Source organism: Pleurodeles waltl, chromosome 3_2 (genome assembly GCF_031143425.1).
Source record: "Pleurodeles waltl isolate 20211129_DDA chromosome 3_2, aPleWal1.hap1.20221129, whole genome shotgun sequence".
NCBI classification, from domain to species: domain Eukaryota; kingdom Metazoa; phylum Chordata; class Amphibia; order Caudata; family Salamandridae; genus Pleurodeles; species Pleurodeles waltl.
In genome coordinates this window covers 101,662,424-101,681,712 of record NC_090441.1, presented here as the reverse complement: position 1 = coordinate 101,681,712, position 19,289 = coordinate 101,662,424, and the positions used below count along the sequence as shown (strand labels likewise).

General features: G+C 44.8%; 1 protein-coding gene across 6 annotated transcripts in view; it reads left to right on the top strand.

Moving 5' to 3' along the window:
* TAF1D (TATA-box binding protein associated factor, RNA polymerase I subunit D) overlaps window positions 1–19,289 on the top strand; it is a 164,244-nt gene that overhangs the window by 9,472 nt on the left and 135,483 nt on the right. For 2 of the 6 annotated variants that reach the window (XM_069226919.1, XM_069226916.1), the window contains exon 2: window positions 4,175–4,238. The exons of the other annotated variants lie outside the window; for them this stretch is intronic. The gene's annotated coding sequence lies outside the window, so the exon portion shown is untranslated. The remainder of the gene's footprint in view (window positions 1–4,174; window positions 4,239–19,289) is intronic. 6 annotated transcript variants of the gene reach the window in all.

Sequence of the window (19,289 nt, the reverse complement as noted above, 5' to 3'; positions counted from 1 at the left end):
GTTCCAGTTAAAAAAAAAAAAAACGTGTATACACATGTTTGAAAAGTTTATGCTATGAGGCTAAGTATAATGCTCCCAGAATGCTCTCTGATTAGATGCAAATGAGATGTCATTTAGTAAAATGTGTTGATGCATGCTAGTATTTCCCAAAAATATTTCTAATGGAAAATCAGTGTAACCATTTTCAAAACGAATATGGGAAGCATGAAAATAAACAAACACTGACAAAGCCAACTGATCTGACATATTTTTATAAGTCTTTTAGTTTCATCAATGCGTGTCTTGTTTTGACATGGCTTTGTAACACTGGCAAAAAAAAACCAAAAAGTTTTTGAACTCTAAAAGCACACGTTGCCACCAGTGGCATAACAAAGGCCCCGCAGCCGCCCTCCAGAGGGCCCCTTCAGCACAGCAGTTACGTCACTGATTGCCACTGTAGTTCCTGACACTGAACAAAACTACTTTGTTTGCCAATATGCTCCTTGTGGAAGAGCAGAATGCGATCACTCACAGTAAAGCCAGCAGAAAGAGAGAGAAATAGAAGTCAAATAAAAACAAAATGTCTTTGTTAACACCAGACCTAATTAGGGACCAAGACCCACATGTAGGTAGCTTTTTGCATGTCGCAAACAGCGACTTTCGCTGTTTGCAACGTGCAAAAAGCACATTGCGATGCACAAACCCAGTTTTGCGATTCGGTAATCTGGTTACCGAATCGCAAAACGGGTTTGCGAATCGCAATTAGGAAGGGGTGTTCCCTTCCTAATTGCGACTCGCAGTGCAATGTAGGATTGTTTTGTGACCGCAAACGCGGGCGCAAACCAATCGCAGTTTGCACCCATTTCAAATGGGTGCTAACACTTTCGCAAAATGGGACCCCTCCCCCATTGTGAATGACACTATAAACATTTTTTCATTTTTGTAATGCATCTCGTTTTCCTTTAAGGTAAACGGGCTGCATTACAAAAAAAAACTGCTTTATTGAAAAGCAGTCACAGACATGGCTGTCTCCAGCAGGCCACCATCCCTGTGAGGGCCGCTATTCGCAAGGGGGACGCAAATTGCGACCCACCTCATGATTATTCATTAGGTGGGCATTTGCGAAGCCCTTGCGAATCACAGATGGTGTCAGGGACACCATCCTACATTCGGATTTGCAACTCGCAATTTGCGGGTCGCAAATCTGAACCTACCTACATGTGGCCCCAAATTCTTAAAGAAAGTCACAAAAGTGCACCCACGGTACATGTCGTACCCCTATAAAATATTTGTGAACTGTATTTTAGCATGGGTAAATACGCATGTGTAGATTTGCTCATGTGAAAATCTATTGAGCATTTGCAAGTTCATTTTCCCTCCGGCCACTTTCTTCCCAACCCTGGAAGAAGTTCTAATTCTGCCATTGTCAGGAGTAAATGTCCAACCTTTCTTATTATGGGAAAATATTAGAGAGAAGCTGGTGAAAATCTTTAAAACATGCAGGTTAGTAGGTTTGCAGACTCAAAGGCATTCCAGCCCTGGAACTATTGCTTACTGCTTCCTCCAGCCCCAGTATGCAGATCTGCAGAAAGGTGGCAAAATAAGGAAATTGCTTCAGTAGGGATTGAAACTGCAAGTATTCAAGCCCTACTATGGTAGTAGCCCTGGCATAATCAGAGAGGCTATTATCAGAGCTCTTACATAATGAGATTGCTGCCATAATTTGTCGCCACACTACATGGCACCAAAGGGACAAGTAGATCTTTTTACAGGACAAGTAGATTTGAGAAGCAATAAATTAATTTATTTTAATTGATAAATTCCACACCCCTGGTTTAGGGTATGTTGAAGTAAGGAAGTGGCCTCAGGAGAGAGTTAAAAAAGGGTGCTGAAGAGAAAAGCGATTAGGTGTAAGATTTGCAGATGTACAATATGGATGAGAAAAAGAAACATAGAAAATAACGGGAGTGATTTAGACACTCTAATCACTATAATGACCACTACACCTTACATAGGCATCAGTAATGTTTAATTCACAGTCTAATAATTTGACTGGTGAAACATTTTTAATATTTGCAACAAAACATTGTTCCCCATTTATCTGAACCAGCTAATTGTCATTGACAAAGCCAGTAGTCCTGGCTAGTTTTCGAAATATGTCAGTTGTTTGATAAATATCTGGATGCAATACAAGAAAGCTCAGTTAGGACCCAAAATACAGGTTAGACAGCCGGCATTAGTATCTGAAAAATTATTTTATTAAATAGGTTGGTCAAACATCATCAGTGGTTTAACTGCATTGTCAATAAAGTATCAGTGAAATCTTCATTGTGCCCTTTGCTAAAATCCTTAAGAATCGTGCAGGACAGAAAATTCACATGCTGCTCAGATGTAGTTGTAATTGGCAACTTCCAGGATCCAATCCCAGAAAGGTCATTCTATCATCATTTGATTTTTAAAACGAGTGCCATTGTGAGGGTGATACTGCTTGTTATTGGAATTTATTCAGATGAACTGCTCAAGCAGGGCACCTGGCTGACTTGGATGCAAAGGGGTAAAGTTTGCACCCATAGAAAAGGAGCAGTAGCAGTGAGCCTGTACACAGTGATATATGGGATAAAGTACACTTACTGTATATTATAAGGGTATTGCAAGTCACTGAGGCGTTTGTGACCATGTAATTTCATGGAACACAGAGATGATTTGCAATAGCCTTTTAACAAATGGCAGAAGGGATTATATCTCTTATAATCCATGGTCACTCATCACCCTTTCAGAAACCGCTTTCTCTCCATTGTTATGGATTGATACCTCAGCGCTTGGCTCTGCATTGAGCAGGGCCACCCAAAGTGTATCTCTCATTTTGTGAGTAACTGCTGTCATCTGACCAGGCTGATATAGACTGGCAATGGTGAGAGCATTAATTGTAGTACATGTGATAGTCCATTTTTGCCCGTTACCTGCAGGCAGGGATGCCTACAGGTGCTACTGCTAAAAGGGTCATCTAGACTTCCTCCTCTTGGTCCTTCACTCCATTAATGTGGAACATAGTTGGTGAGTGTCTGTGTGTGTTGTGATCGTTTTCAGGTCTAGTCAGGAATGTACTGTGATTTACTGAATGGGAACAGGAATACATTTTGGATGGGGGTGTGGCTTGCGCATGAGAGTGATAGCTGCCTGACCATCTTGCTCCGCACTCGTTCTAACTCAGTCCCTACACCCACCTGTCCAAATCTGATCGAAGATGTAATCTGTCAACCGACCACATAACTCCAATCCCTCACAGCGCGTCGACAGTCAACCAAACGACGCCAGATCATTCCACGAACCCAGATGCTGCTGACGACCTGCTAACACCCCAGCATCCTAAGACGGGACCAGATACTTTGAAACTCCATACCATCTCCGCCATCTACTTGCCATTCTCTGAAGGTCGGACCCCTCCCTGTGTAAGGATTCAGACACTACCGGAACACTGCTTTTTCCAGACAACAATTGGGGCCGCTGTCAACTAAGCAACACTTAAGGTACTAACACAGGCTGTTACACAAGCGCCAACTCAACATGCCGCAACAGGACATGACCCCATCACACTATCCACTTCCTTGGGTATACTGGGGCTAGCGTCCTCCCCCTTACGCGCGATCAAGAGGCTCTCACTTTGCTAATTGCTGTTACTCATGTCTCCCTCCAGGCGCTATCAAGTACGTGGGGTTTGTCTCTCGCAGCCTCCCCGACCTTCATGGCCCACGTGGTTTCACAGCAAATCAAGCGGGCCTCCTACCACCAGCCCTTCATCCCATGAGCTACACTAGCGGCACCACGACCCTGCTGAGCCCAAATAGCGCTCCTCTCATATCATCTGCTCTTCTCTCATGTGCAGTCTGAAACATATTTGGGACAGTTGGGCTAACATTGCTATCGATTGAAATATGCTTGATGCTTGACCTTAAGAAAGTGACTGCGTCTATGCCGCCACTTGCCGCCATAACAATACTCTAGGCTTGCCAGCAGGATCCTGAGCCGTCCGACTGCCGGTCCTTGACATCCTCACAAGGGACCACAAAATCCGCAGAGAACTCACTCCGTTACCAAGTCCGTAGTACGATATGTACCTATGCTACTATATATTACTGATGATTTTAAGATCTCTATTTAATTATGTCTTCTTTTCTATATCTGTATGTATATGCAGATTACATTGGACCACGCTAGCTTGATACCTTACCTGATGGGGCCGATCCACTAGTATGAGGAGGGTAAGAATGGCTATCTTTGCTGTTTACTGTTTTGTTCATTGTCCCCACCGTCCTCTTCTTGCACATCACGAAGGGGTATAGTCACGTGTGCTTCAGTTGATTGTATTCACACATTTCACATCATTGAATGTTCTGTACCATGTTATGACTCATTGTTTATCTTATATATATCAGGTTTCTACTCTTTGAAGATCTCCCTACCAAGGGTAATAGTTAACTTTAGGATTATGTAGGTTAATTGGTCCTAAAGAATCGCAATAGATCGTACAGACTAAATAGTGAGAAACATGTTGACCTTGATTGTATATTAGTATAGGGAATCCTATTCCCCCACACACCAGACTCTATGATTGAGAGATTTGATGACAGTTGGTTATTTTTCTCTATTGTAGGGGAGATTAGACCTTACCTTGTTCCTCCCCGTTATATATCTGTTTTTAATCATGACAGAGGTTAGATATCCTAATAAAATACATTTGACCTCTAGTCATTTATAGCAGCACCTTTTTTCTTTTTTCTGTTTACCAATCCTACATACTATATACATTGACCGGCCTATACTCCTTTTCAAAGAAGATCTGTAGCAAAGAGTCCCCTGTGGGGCCGTCAGGCATTGCAGTGCCGGCCTGACGTGGAGCACAGCCCTATGATGAAGCGTGTCACCGAAAGGTGAGTGAGGGCTCCTGTTCCAATAAGTTAAATTACCTGGGACGTGGATATATAGGATTCCATTTCCTTGAGTGGAATTGTGTATACTTTTTGATTTATATGTTAGATGGGAGTATTATACACAGGACCAGGACACTTTCTTGTTCGAATCTCCTCTACTATTTCTGCCCCTCTGTGTTTTTTGTTAACAAACCAGGAGACACATCTGATTTGATGAGATGGGATGCCCTGAAAGCATGCCTTAGAGGCACCCTGCTGAACATTGTGACAGTTAGAAATAAAAACCTTAACAAATGCCTCAACTCATTAGGACTAGAGTTTAAGTCCCTAAATTAATCCATAAGACACTCCACGAGTTCCCAAAACCTTCCAAAGCTGTGTAGATTTCAATATGTGTACAACCAAATATTAAGCAAAAGGGTGCAGTAATGGGTGGAAATCTCAAATGCAGAAAAAGTGTGCAACAAAAATAAAGCTGGGAAGGCCTTAGCTAATTACCTGAAATATTCGAAAAACAGGTCCACCATCTCCTCAATCAAAAGGCGCCACCCTTCCTTCCCCACAAAAGATCCTGGAGGTTTTTCAAAATGTCTCCACTGAGGTCAACAATAAACCTGGAAGGTTGTGTATTTTATTCAAATTCCTGCCCTCTTCCAATGGCATCCCTGGAGGATAGATCTCTCTTTAAGGCCCCACTCACAGTAAATGAAATCTGCCTACCTCTAAAATCCCTCCCAGCAGGAAAGGCCCTAGCCCCAGATGGGGACTCGGTGAAGTTTTACAAAACTTTCTCAGACCTCCTTGCTGACCCACTCCTTGCCCTCTTTCAGTCATATACTTCTACAGGCTGTGTCAACGGCACGGGCTTCGAATCCACTATAGTCCTTTTACCAAAGGAGGACAAGGATACCGTAGATATCACTAATTAACATCAACTGCAAAATATGTGCTAAGGTTCTAGTACAAAGACTTGAAAAGGTGATCCCAAAACTCATTGCCCTTCACCAACCAGGCTTCCTGAAAGGTCGTCTAGCAGCGGATAATATCCGGGTCTTTTACCATGCACTGGACAAGTGCCAATCCTCTCAATCCCAAACTGCAGCAATTGTACTCGATGCAGAAGAGGCCTTTGACAAGGTCTCTTGGCTTGTTTTTTTGCGAAAGGTGCTAAACAAATTCTGCCTAAGTCCCTCACTCCCATGGTTATGGCCTTATACGCGAAGCTAACAGCTAAGGTCAGAATCAATGGCAATCTTTCTGACTCATTCCCACTAAAACAGGGCACAAGACAAGGATGTGAACTCTCCCCTCTTTTATTCCTCCTTGTAATTGAACTTGTTCTCTCCTGGCTGACACAAAACAATAATATCAAAGGCGTTCACTTTTAATCTGGCAAACAATTAGCTGCGTCTTACACCAACAATGTGCTAATTATTAAAAAGATGCAGACACTGCAATTCCCTACATCTTGGCCAAGATTGTGAAATACTCCTGGTCCCTGGCTACACACTGAATCGATCAAAAACAGAGGTCTTTCCCATCAACGTACTGTGTCCAGCTCCCATCGTGGCCACGTTTAGTTTAAAATGGCAACTCATATCTTTTAAATACCTAGGTATAGAGTTCGGAAAGGAAATTCATACATCCTTATCAATTAACGAAAACAAGCCACTAACAAAAATAAAAGACCTCTTAAACTCGTGGTCCCCCAAACATATAACTTAGTGGGGCTGATCAGAGACCTAAAAAATTACGTTGGCCCTAATAATTAATTTCCTCTCAAGTATGCTACCCGTAAACCTATCCACCTCCCTCTTTAAAATCGTGAACAGGCTTGGCTCAGGCTTCCTGTGGAAAGGGAAAAGAGCCAGGATAGTTGGTCCTACCTCTAAAGTGAAGATTAACAAGGGAGGGCTAAAAATGTCTGACTTTTATAGATATCAACAGGCCTTCTTAGCAGCTCAGGACAGCTGATGGTTCAGAGGCATGGAGGACCTTTCCCTTCCGTGGCTCAAAATTGAGTCCCATTTGTTATCTCCACTACCTCTTAGTGCCACCCTTAACATTGGAGGTTTCCAGAAACTTCCCTTGGCCCACTCCCTCGCCATAACAGACGATACAACCGCTGTGCTGCAGGTCAATAAAATTCTGAAAAATCACCGTGCCAATTCCACATTATCCCCCCCTCTGGTACAACCATAAAATTAAATTAGATGGTAAAACCATGTTCTGAGTACAGTGGTCTAAAAGAGTTTTAAACCTCATTTGTTATCTAGACTCACCCCCATACCCTGCTACCTTTACCGAACTAAGCTCTCATTACAATCACCCCCCAATTGAATTCTACAACTTTCTGAAACTTTAAAGATCCACAAGACCATTTCCGAAACCATACACTCCAGACCTATCCGGCTTCCTAGGGAACATCAATAAACTCAGTCACACCGCATCACGCATTTATAAACTGCTCAAGTTTCCCAAAACACTCCTCATACATAATCTGAAAAAACAAATGGTCGTCCTTCATGCCAGAGAATCGCACACCACACTTCACAGACTCTAACTGGAATAGAGTCTGGTATTCACCTTTAATGGCTAAAATCACACCTGCAATTTTGCAGTCTAGATTCTGGATGATACACAAAACTCATTGGACTCACACCAGATTACCCAAATTAGGGATAATACAATCAGATATCTGCTAGTGCTGAAGTGAACTCCCTGGAATACGCAAACATATGTTACTGTCATCCGAAATGGTAACCCCACTCTGGACCAAAATCCTCCCAACGATCTATGACATTTTCAAAATCAGGATCACAAAATCCCTCTTAATTTCATGCCTGGGCTCTGCAGCACACCCGGCTAGTATGGATCTTCCTTTCCATGACTATCTTCTACTGGACCTAATGCTCGCTCTGGGCTCAAAAACGGTCCTATCAGAATGGAAATCGACTACTGTCACCCCCTTTAACAAATGGTGGAACACCCTGTGCTCCACAAGAAGCGCAGATGACATCATGTACAAGATTCTGCATAACACATCACACATGCGCTGCCTACGAAACACCCTTGACCTATACTTACAAAAAATAGATCCAGCATAAACCCAACAGTCCTCCTGCCCAATGAAATCTTCAGGCCCAACTCACCTGGCACACATTAACATACATGATCAGTTGATCCCGGATCTGCCTTCACAGTAACCACCATTGATCCTCCCCCGTCTTACTTCCTACCTCCCTCTTCCTCTCTCTCCCCACCCCTACTTTTCCGATTCTTTTCTGTTTTTCTCGACCTGGTTCAATCACCATGAGCACATTCAGGGACCTCAACCGTAGGTTTTTACCTCCCTAGACATGAACCTCATCAAGTTGTTCTTTTGTATGGTAAACACATAACTAGGGATTCTAACACCTCTGTATCTACCTAAATCATGTACCTATATTCATACTCATGAGGTCTGACATGCTTTTACAAAATTAACCTGTAAGGTGCCACTACTATGTGTTCTGCAGTCGCTCAGTTTTTTCAACGAAAATGGTTTGAACAAAAAAAAAAGGAATACATTTTGTATTCCTGTGTGTGCGGATTGCTGGCAAGATAAAAGCCTGGGATGCGTCTGCCAGCCAGGGATGTCATTTGGTAGAAAGCCATGGAGCATTCCTGTGTCTCCTTTTAGAGTGAGATGGGCCGCAATAGCTGTAGGGTGGGTGGCAACCTCCCTTTGGCCTGAAGAGGAAGGTTCTCCCTGCATCTTCCTGCAAACCGCACCCATAGAGGTGTTTCTGCATTTTTGTGTAGTAGCAGAATGTGAAAGCCTCTCTCTTTTATATGCCTGTCTCTGATTCCCCTGGCAGGCACATCGGACACCAACCTGTCAAGTTTGAGTGACAAAGATTTTAGCCTGACTGGTCTGTGACAAATAAAGTAATCTGGAACTGCCTGAAACCATCTATTCAGAAGAGTCTCTGGAAATCACATCTATGTTCCAAGCTTTTCCCATTTACTAGTGTCCAAGCGCTGCACAGTAATGTGGATGAGAAAGCTTTCTGAGTTCAATGGATGGTGTCTAGGACAGCTCCCATGCCAAACTTGTAACATAACATGAAACCACTCACTGTACTGGAGATGAGTCCCTGGAAAGAGGAACTGGCTGCTGGATTTGAGGGATTGCTGAGCTACATCCTCCAGAGGAAAGCCTGCCTAGTGGAACCATCAGACCAGCTGCCTGGTGTCCTGGAGCTGTGCATGGGACTTGTGTCCTTACTCTGTTGGAAGTCCTGAATCTACCTCGAGGGAAGAGGCCTGCATGGTCTTGAGACAGGTGATAGAACTTGTTCCCTTTAGTGTTGTCATGTTTAAAATAGGAGTTGTGCACCATCACTGTGCGGCCCATGGGTGAACTAGGATCTGTGTGATCCTAGGCAGTAAGCTCTCTGTCGCTGACTCCTAGTGCATGCCGCTTGTAGCCATAAACTTGAGTTTGCCCACCCCTCTTTCTTGGCCCAAGTCACCCATTGGTTGCAAATAAATTTAGATTGAGAGCCCTGCCAATGGGAGTCTTGGCATACCTGCTTATGAACAATTTTTCAGGAATTTCTTTTCTTACCTCCTTGACATAGCTCAAAGGCAGTGAGTGGGTGGTTAATTGTGAAGAACCCTTTGATAAAAATCAATGGACAGTGGCTTATTGAGATGAAAAAAATCCTGCTAAACTCAGTAAGTAAGCTTTTATTAAATGTAAAAGCTGTTGTGAGATACAGTGAGCAGTGGCTTACTGATTACTAAAAGCTTTTATCAGCCCAGATGCGGGTAAAAGGCTGACAAAATTGAAAACCCAAGACAGGAACATACTGAATTTAGTAACACGGAGGAAGCAGTGTGCTCTAGTGAAGGGTTGAGAGACATAATTATGTTTTAAATAAGGTTTTATGTAATTCTGTTCAGTGGTTTATGCTGCAGGGAGGTGGGAGGTCTGTTGTTTACCCAGCTTTTAAACCCTCTTCCATGGTTTTGGCACCGCCTCAATCAAGCCATTAGGATGAACTAAGCAAGTGCCAAAATTTAGTACGGATTTGTCAAATGGAGCCAACGATGTTAGCTCGCCAAAATGTCCACCATGATGTCTGTGTTTCCACTGAACCTCATGACATCAGCTGGTGCCTCAAGCACCGCCCCACAAGCTATGATTATTTCCCACCTCTGGAGTACTACTGCCTTATCACTTCCATCAGCAACTGAGATCCTGTCGCTTCTCGGGTGCCCGCATAAAGTATTTTATTGGTAACACTATTGATAGGTGGTTGCTGTATGCTTTTATGACCGCTGCAATGATCAGTAAGCGACCGCATCGCCTAAATGGCTGCCGCTACATGACAGATTGCATAACCCCGTAAGGTAACATGGTGTGGCAGATTGCATGACAGTTTTGGCAGCTTTTTATATCTGATTGCATGGAAAACTATTTAGCAACTGCGTGAAAACCATGACAAAATCTAAGTCCAATTGTGTGACATGTCTTTAATGTGATACATATCTGAAAAGGACAAGCTGACTCCGAGATCAGGTCACAAAAGGTATCTTCTTTATTCATAAGTTTCGATCTTACAGCCTCTACTCCCATCCGCCCACACCGGTTCCTACTCCGATCCCGTGCAACCTTCAAACACCCCATAACATTCTACGTTCCAATTGCACTTGATCACCGCACGGTCGCGCGGCGATGCGCAAGGCGGGTGATCGCGTGTATTATATACATACCCAACACATCTCCTCCCTCATAACAACACAAAAAATAACAATAACAAAATTACATAAATCGTTTACATGTCTTAACATATTTGGTGAACGTAAATGACCAAACTATACTTATAATACTTAAGCATACTAATTTCAGTACAGTCACATCATTGCATAATCATTGAATTTCTTAGGCGGTTTAACATTTCTAGTAGATCTTCTACAATGATTTGCAGGAGGATCCCAATTTCCGGAAGAAAACAAGCCATCGACATGTTTACTGGAACACTCGTTAGCTTTATTCACAGATCTAGACAAGGATAATTTGTTTTTGCTCCACCATTTACCATCCTCCAACTTAACGGCACTGTTTCCTACTTGAATTATCTTCCTGCAGTCACTAAATTTGGATTGGCCTTTTGCCATGAGCCTCGGAAGTTTTACCCTTACTAGATCCCCTACCTTCCAATCAATCTTGCGGATGTGACGCCCTTTATTTGAATTAACAGCAAAGCTTTGTATCCACCTTAGTTATGTATTTCTGTTGCGCAGCTAAACGTTTCTCCATAACACCTTCACCTTAATGCCATGGCACACTAAAACGACCCATCCATTCTCTAGTTAACTTTGTGGATAGAATGCGGCCGCGTAGCAGGACAGAGGGAGAAACTTGAGTGTCTGCGTTGTTCGTGGTACGCACCGCCCACAACAATTTTGATAACTCCGATTTACAGTGAAGACCACTAGACTTGGTTAACTGAATATTATCCTTGAGTACCCTGTTAAATCTTTCCACAAGACCATTGCTCCGAGGATGGTACAACGACGTTTTAGTATGTCTAAAGCTCAAAAACTTCATAAACTTTTCAAATTGTGCCGATGTAAACTGAGATCCATTATCAGTCAAGATCTCATCCGGAATACCTTCCCTAGCGAAAATGCTTTCCAACCACTGGATCACATTGTTAGAGTAAGGAACTTTAACAAATTTGACCTCTGGCCATATGCTGTAATAATCAATAAGCACCAAACCATAATCTTGGGACCCATAAGACAAGCTCACTGGACCTATAATATCTATTGCAAGCTTACTCCAGGGTTTATCTGGAACCCTGACGGCTTCTATTGGGTTTGGCACAGTAACGTGAGACTTGTCACTAACGGCACAATACACGCAATCCCTCACAAAATGCTCTATACATTTATCAACACCAGGCCACCAAAATCCTTCTCTGACCCTTCTCTTCATAGCTCGCATTCCAATGTGGCCTTCGTGCGCTAAACCCAAAACTCTCTTTTTCATATTATCCGGTACTACTATCTGCTTAGACCTAAATAACAATCCATTGATTACTGATAACTCATCAAAAACATTTTTGTACTTGTCTTTTAATTCATCATTCGAAGGACCACAAAGACCACCCCGTGGTTACAGCATGCATGACTGATTTCAGATCCTGATCTGTCTCACATGCCTCCCTCCATTCCTGTTCATCCAGCGCACCATCCAAAAGCTCAGTAACTGAACACACCACAATGTCATTATCTTCGTCTTTGAAACCAATTTCTGTTGACATTTCTTCAGAAGAATCTGAGCCAGACAATCTAGATAAACAGTCCGCCAAAATATTGTTTTTCCTGGTACATATTCTAACTTAAAATTGTGCTCACGCAATTTGTATTGCCACTTGGCTATCCTTGGAGTTGCTTTCTCAGCACCCTTGGCAGTGAAAAGTTGAACTAGAGGCTTGTGATCCGTCCTAACAGTAAATCTAGAACCCCAGACAAACTGTTTAAAATAACTGATGCCCCACCAACATGCCAGAGCCTCACGTTCGATCACAGAATATGTTGCTTCTGCGCCCTTCAAACTTCTAGACGCAAATGCAACAACTTCGTCCTTACCATCTCTCCTTTGCAACAACACGGCCCCCAACCCTTTCTGGCTGGCATCTGTCATTATAATAGAGTGATCCCGGGTGTCAAAGGGTTTCAAAGGAATCGCTTGCTCAATCTCTTGTTTCACACTCTCAAATTCGCGGTTTCAATTAGTATCCCATAAAAATTTAACATTCTTCTTCAATAGATTCCTTAAGTTGTAAGTCTTTTCTGAGCAATTTGGTACAAATCTGGCATAAAACTCTATCAGCCCCATGAAAGACCTCAGTTGGTCCTTATTTTCTGGACACACAAAATCCTGAATGGCCTTAACCAAACTTACTTTAGGTTTGATACCTTCAGCTGTTAATTCGAAACCTAAGTAGTTCACAGTAGACACACCAAATCAGCACTTAGCAGAACTAAGAGTTACACCTTTCAATTTCAGTATATCTAACATGCGACTCAATCCCTCATCATGCTCAAACATGTCTTTACCATAAACTAAGATATCGTCCTGAAATGCCTTCACTCCGTTCAACTCTTTAAACATGCTCTCCACTGTTCTTTGAAATACGGCTGACGCAGACGCCAACCCAAAAGGCATACGCTTGAACTGAAATAAACCAAAAGGTGTGATAAAAGCTGTATAATGTCTCGAGCTAGGATGTAGACTAATTTGATGGTAAGCAGAAGTCATGTCGAGTAAGGAAAATACTTTACCATCCTTAATAGAAGATAGCATTTCCGAGATGTTGGGTAGAGGGTATTGATCTACCCAAATTTGGTCATTGAGATCGCGCAAGTCCACACACATTTGCAACGATCCATTCGCCTTGCGGGCTAAAACTACAGGTGCGACCCAATTCGAGGACTCTAAAGGTTCAATTATGTCTAGAGTACACAATTTGTCTAATTCTTTCTTAAAATCATCTTTTAAAGTGAGGGGAACCTTCGCACCTTGTGTACTTTTGGTTGCGCATCCTTATTGATCTTAATCTTGTGGGCAAAACCCTTGAATAGACCCACATTACTATTAAATATTTCCGGATAACAGGATTCCCATTTATCACACCTGATTGAAGACACTTGCAAATATTCATTTCTCATTACAACTTGTTCAGGATTATTTGGATCTAAAACCAGCTTTAATTTACCCTGATCACACCCTCCTAAAAGGCATGTGTCATCCTTGGCTACATAAATTGTGGCAGGCGTAATACTATCCTTAAATTTGAGTACTGCTTGAAATTCACAGACCACATCAATTGACTTCCCTCCATATCCAATGGGATGGATTAGGGAAGGTTTTAAGGTGAACCCTCGGGCACTGAACAGGTCATTCCACATGGTCTCACTCAAAAGTGTGAATGGAGAACCTGAATCAGCCATCATGTGAACCTGAACACCATCTATCTCCACCAAGCAAAATGGTCTTCTCACACCAGAACCCCTTACCTCACCAATCAGGGGTTCCTTGTCATACACCATGAATATTTCTCCTTCCTCGCTAATAGAGGAAGAGTAATTATTTGTAACGACACTATTAACCTTGTGGTTAAGTTTGTCAGAACTGTTGGACACGCTGGATTTACATACTCTCGCAAAATGTCCTTTCTTGTAACATTTGGCACACATCTTATCCGAGGCTGGACATAATTTAGCATTACCTAAGTGAGTAGTACTACCACACCTATAACACTCGAAAGGTTTCGATACATTTTTCCCAGTCTTGCTTCCTGTAGATAGCGGTGCACTACCACCCTTCATGTTCCTGTTTTTGTATTTAGACTTAACTGCTAACACCTCCGAACGCAGCGAATGGTTTATGTTGTCAGAGATTGACATTTGTTCCATGAATGACACAGTGCTTTCAATTCTGGTGGCAATCTCTAAGGCTTTTCTGTAAAGTTAAATTGGGGGTGGATAATAATGCTTCTTGTATTTTCTTATTATTAATTTTCTCTACAAGTTGGTCTTTTATCATTTCTTCTTCAAATTCTTTGTAATCACAAGAAACAGCTAAAAGTCTTAATGCCCCTACATAACTGGACGCAGATTCACCTTCAGAATGGACCCTTTTGTAAAATGTATGTCTTTCCAAAGTGACATTCCTGCATTTCTTAAACCTCAAATCAAGCGAGTTGATCACAGTTTGGTACTCATCCTCAGCACCGTCGCCTTCCCCTTCAATTGCTAGTACAGGTACTTTAGGAATATACTTTAAAATTTTACGTCCTTCACTACCTAAACAATGTTTTAAAATTGCAAATTTCCTTTTGTGGGTAAAGGTTTCACCCTTCAAGGCGTCCAAGTACGCCTCAAATGCCTCTTATCACTGCTCCCAATCTGCATCGGGTAAAGCCGGATTGGGAACAAAAGGAGGAGGAGGGGCGATAGACTGCTGCATAATGGTAATCAATCACAATTAATAAAATAAAAAATAGGACTGAAGAAGAAATGCGCAAGTATTAGTGAAGTTGAATGAATGCTAAAAATAAAAAGTAAAAGGAGTGTGTGTCACCGAAACACGCTAACTATGTGTCCCAAAAATGCCGATTACATTCAATTGCAGACTGTGAAATGGCTGCTCCATTAATAAACAAGGTGTTTAAATTGCTCCGTGACACGCAAGCAGAAGATTGAGTACAAGGTGAAGCGCAGCACTGAAGGAAAGTACTCTCAAAATGGTTGCTGAATGTCTCCACAGCACGGTTAACCAACCGTAGGTTGGACGGGGTGTGCGTGTCACCGTGACACGCAAGCTGAATATGCAGTGCAGTATGCTCCTAAGATGGCAGACGAAGTGTCCATGCGATGTGGATGCTGCGGTCTAGTTTCCAGGAAAACGTACTCCTAGAGCGTCTGCTCCTAAGATGGCCGCCAAAGTGTCCATGCAAAGTGGATGGTGCGGTCTAGTTCCTGGAAAACATACTCCCAGTGTGTCTGGGACGTTTATGTAAGCACAGCAACTCTGGAAAATCCCAACGTGAAGAGTTTGTAGCGATGCTGCCTTCTTTGAGGTACACAGCACGACAGAGCCGTCGGTTGAAGCAACAGTAGGGCAGGTTGTACCGGAACACTCGACCGACACTGTGCACAGAGAAATTTCCGTACACGGAAGAAGAGGCTGTGGCTGGAAAACCCTTGTCGCCACTGAAAAGGACAAGCTGACTCCGAGATCAGGTCACAATAGGTATCTTCTTTATTCATAAGTTTCGATCTTACAGCCTCTACTCCCGTCCGCCCACACCGGTTCCTACTCCGATCCCGTGCAACCTTCAAACACCCCATAACATTCTACATTCCAATTGCACTTGATCACCGCACGGTCGCGCGGCGATACGCGAGGCGGGGGATCGCGTGTATTATATACATACCCAACAGTATCCAATACCATCGAGCAGCCTACTCCCCATACACAAACCTCAACATCTCATCAAGAGTGAAAAATCATTAGTAAATGCCAAAAGAATACATTATTGACGATGTTAATGGCGTGACGCATCCATGTAACTAAACAAGCTGTAACCTAGATTTTTAAGTTTTGTCCAATAAATATGCGTAAAATGCCCACTGTCATACATGGCAAGCTTTAACCCTTTTGCATTTCTGAATGACTGACACTCTGTTTTCCATGAGTAGTGTGCCACCCATGTGCAAAGTCCTGCAGCGCCTCATCGGGGGTAGGAAGCGATATATAAATATTCACCCTAGCATACCATACCATCACCAGGGAAGACGTCGCACATCACGTAGGCTCAGTTGAAAGCTAGACCAACTTTTCCAGGTATAATCCCTCTGACATCTCTCCATATGGGGGCAGGCTAATCTCATCGGCAGGCCTTAATAGACTACACTGGATTGCTGGAGATAAAATAAGCTTGCTACAAAGACTGCACAGTTGCTGGACACTGTGTTGTCCCTCAGTTTATGAATGCCTATATATATATATATATTTACTCTCCCACCCATGTTTCTAACAAGTTATTACTTCCTACTCCCGCAACTGTTACAGGTATATCCGAGTATCTAGACTGTTGTCATTGCTGCTCTCTATTTTTAAAGTGGTGTAGTAGCAGAGTGGTCCGAATGAAAAAGACAACAAAGCATACTGACGTGGACCATTAAAAAAAAAATGTACGTTTTGCAGTTCAAAAGCTAAAGAATATGAATGCTATTTCCAACTGTTTCAATCAACACGGACGCCTGGCGTGCTGCTTGCAAATAAAGCTAATTCAGTAGTCAGCAAATAGGCCCTAGGAGTCCAGGGTTTACTGCCAGGCTCCTTACAACAGCAGTGGACGTGAAGGAACGTATATTTATGACTTTGGAGGGGGGAGGGGCCAAGATGGCGACCGGGAAGGGCGCTTGATTAAGCGCTCCTCTCGGGCTCGCCACGTAAATATTTGCAGGGCGCTTCTGGGGCGCCGCTGTCGCATCCCTGTGGCGGGATCCGCTGCTGGGATCGCTCTCCCCTCGCTGACGGCTCCAAGCGCGATCGAGCGGCCGGGCGGATGGGCTGCCGCGGAGCGGATCGGAGCGGGGAGCTGCGGCCGCCATTTTGCCGGCTGTGTCGGGCTGGATGCGGCCTTAAGGACTGGAAGAGAGGTGGGTGCGCGGAAGCGGGAGCGGCCCACCTCGCGAGGGCGATAAGCCCATATTTTGCTTCAGTTCCGCCCTGGGTGCCCCCCCCCTCCTCGTCCGCCTATCGGCCGCCGGAGTTTCCCCTCCCCCCCCCCAACCAGGCGTGGGGAGCTCCGAGGAGCAGCGGCGAATTAACGGCGGGGATTGCAGGGACCCCGGGTGGATGCCCCCGCCGTGGCTGGAGACGAGCGGAGAGACGCGCCTCCCCCTCCGCAAAAGGCCCTGTGGGACCACAACAACAAGCCAGGGGTGAATTTGTTTCATGAGCGGGTCGGGACCCGCTCCCTGGACCCCCCAGCTGCTACGTGTGGTCACGGGCCCTGTCGGGCGGCTGTGAGCTCGGCCACAGCAGACGCACCCTCTCCTGGAGGCCGCTGGCGCCGTCTCCCCTTGGGGTGGGGTTCTGCGCCAGATTTGGAGGTCCTGACGGCGAGACGGACGTACGGCGTCTGCGGGGACCGCCGCGAAGGGAACTGGGAGTCACTGCCTTCGCCTTGCATCGACTATCCCCTCCCGCCCACGAGGGGGGATGAAGGACGGGAGACGAATCCTGTCGTGGGCCACTGGGGGTGCCTCCCTATCTCATGACTGGTGGCGTGGAGCGCCCGTCCCGGGAATCGTCTCTGGACCTGCAGCTGGATATCGAAGCCACCACAGACGTGGTTCGCGCAGGGTCGACCAGGATCAAGCTAAGCCATATCCTCTGTTAAATGGCGCCGACCTGCACCACAGGGTGGAACAGTGCTTAAAGAACTGTGCGAGCCCGTAACACACTAAGCGAACACACCTGGGAATACCACTCCTCTACTTCACACCGAAAGAGGACCTAGAGCCTGGAGCTGGCTGCTGACCGGGGGCTCGAGGCACGCGTGTGGACCCAGCGACGGGAGGTACTAGACCACCTGAATAAGATCTCATTTAGAGAACCACCAGCAGGGCCGAAACCTCAAAAACTGAAATCTGCACTGGCGTGGCCCCGCGGGGACATATATGCCCTCCTCGCTTGCAGGGCCCTGAGAAAGTAGGTGAGCCCTCTCTGCAGTCTTTGGAGTCCACGCTCATGTCACATTCCTCGCAATTCGAGAAAGTACTACAAGCAATCATGGACACTAAAACCTCACTGCAGACCAGGATAGACACGGTATCGCAAGACCTGAACATCCTCAGAGTAGACCATGGCAAACTATCTGATAAAGTGAAGACAACGGAGGCAGTGCTAAGTGAACTGGCCCCCACGGTAGCGGATAACCAAAAACAAATTCTCCGTCTAGATGCAGAAGTAAAGTCACTGCTGAGAAGAGCAGAGGAGGCGGAGGGCAGATCCCGTCGCAACAACATACGTTTTCTTGGTTTTCCTGAAAAATCACTGGATCAAAGCTCAGAGCTCCTGCTGGAACACTGGCTAATTAAAGAGGTCCTGAATGGAACCCCATCCAAATTCTTCTCAGTGGAAAGAGCATATAGAATCCCCGAACGCCCCCCGGCACCGGGCCAACCTCCGAGACCGCTGATAGCTAGGTTTCTAAACTTCAGGGACCAGGATACGATACTCCAACAGTTCCGCAGCAAAGGCCCATACAGGTATGAGGACTCGACTGTTTACGCTTATCCAGACTTCACTCAGGAAGTGCAAAGGCAACGCAACTCCTTCACCCAAGTTAAACAACGCCTCCGGGAGTATGACATAAAATGCGCATTAATGTTCCCCGCTAAATTACGTGTAACAACAGATGAGCGCATCCATGTGTTCACCTCACCGGAAGATGCCTGGACGTGGATGCATGCCAAAGGCATCGCCCAACCCCGCGAGGCAGCCGGTACCGACGAGAACTGGTCAACGACGAAACCTAGGAAACGATCCAAGAGGCACGCCAGGGGTCAACCCACGGTGGAACAGGCTGCAGAGGAGAGAGCCAGGGCCCTTAAAGAAACCCCCCTACTAACTCAGAATTCCTTTGAGACGCTCAGGACCCAGCCAGTGGAAGGCTCGGAATCTGACTCGGTCAGCTTGGACTCTACATTAACGGAGGCATTGAGGGGCCCTGAGCTCACCCCCAGGTCCGCAGACACACTCTGAACAAACACTACTGAACTATCCCCCCAAGGGGGACCAAC